This window comes from Myotis davidii, unplaced genomic scaffold, assembly GCF_000327345.1.
Source record: "Myotis davidii unplaced genomic scaffold, ASM32734v1 scaffold223, whole genome shotgun sequence".
NCBI lineage: Eukaryota > Metazoa > Chordata > Mammalia > Chiroptera > Vespertilionidae > Myotis > Myotis davidii.
Window position 1 is genome coordinate 5,821,318 of NW_006294609.1, and position 1,396 is coordinate 5,822,713.

Sequence of the window (1,396 nt, forward strand, 5' to 3'; positions counted from 1 at the left end):
TCCAGGGATAGTGCGAGGGCCTCTTCAGAGCCCTGGCAGCAAAACTCCTCGTTCGTTTCCCTGTCTCCTTGGCCCCTTCCCCATCTAGGTTCAGCGGACATGTGACTATACCCAGAGGATGTCTTCCTCCAATGGCGATGTCTGTTTACCCAACTTGCTTTGGGGTGAGGTCGGGATCCCAGGTAAAATCAGGACCCCAGTCTGTCTTGACTCATTTCCCCTCTGTCCTGCCTAATACACATGGAACTGGAAGTAGAGAAATTAAAACAGGTTCGTTTGCCATCAAAGATGGCTCGTCTACTCCTGGCGCTCCACTTTAGGACCACAGGCTTCTGCTTTTGAACTCAGAGACCCATTTACATTGTTATTCGCCTCTCCCCAGCCCCAATCCCTTACTCCAAGTACCAGGCCAGGAATGCTTTTGACAAATATCAGTAAAACCGACTTGCTGTGTCTCAAACGAATGGGGCCCCTTCTTTTCATACAACGAAAAGGCTGGAGATGGGCAGCGGGTGGTAAGTGGCTCCTGTGTTTGCGATTCTCTTAGTTTTCCCCTCAAGGCTGCAAAACGGCTGCCGCAGCTCCAGCCATCACATCCCAGTTAAAGGCAAAAGGAAAGGAGGAAGGAAGAGGGCCTGCAGTTTTGCTATTTTTTTTAATCAGGAAAACAAACACTTTCCTGGAAAGTTGCTAGCAGACAGTTGCTGTGGTCTGATCGGCTAACAGACTCAGGCACCTCTAGCTGCCAGGGAGGCGGGAAAAGCAATGGGAAGGAAGCACAGGTGAGGGATCATCTGCCACATCCTCTCCTCACCCCACCTCCCACACTCGGCTGCTGCATCGCCTGAGTCTTCTGATTGGCCGTTTGCAGGGGGAGGCCTCCACAGCGGCCTCTATGAGACCAGTCTCTCTCAAGTCCCTTCTTCCATCTCCCACGCGTTCCGGGAACCCTGGCCACCTTTACGTCCTGAGGTCAGTGTCCTCCTGCTGCCTTTGAACCTGCTTGTCTCTCTGCCCGAGAGGCTGCTCGCCCACCGCCATGCCCGGCACCCGCGGGTGGCTGCGTCTGTCTTCGAGTCTTGCCTTAAGTGTCGCTTCCTGGGGGTGGCCTTCTCCAGCCCTCATCCCGACCTGGAATGATGCGTCTATCTGTTCCTAGTTTATCGTCTCTTTCCCCATGAGACCCAGGGAGGTAAAACTGGCTGCCCTGGCCATGGGTCCCCGTGCAAAGTGCAGTGCCAGGCTCTCAGTATTTACCGAATGAATGAAAATATGCCGATCGTCTCAGAACTGTTGGCAGATATTGTGAGGTGGGGACCACGGCTCAAACAAGCCCAGGACTCTAAATGATTCTAACAGCACTCGTGAGAGGAAAATGAGTAAATGAGTGTGCATG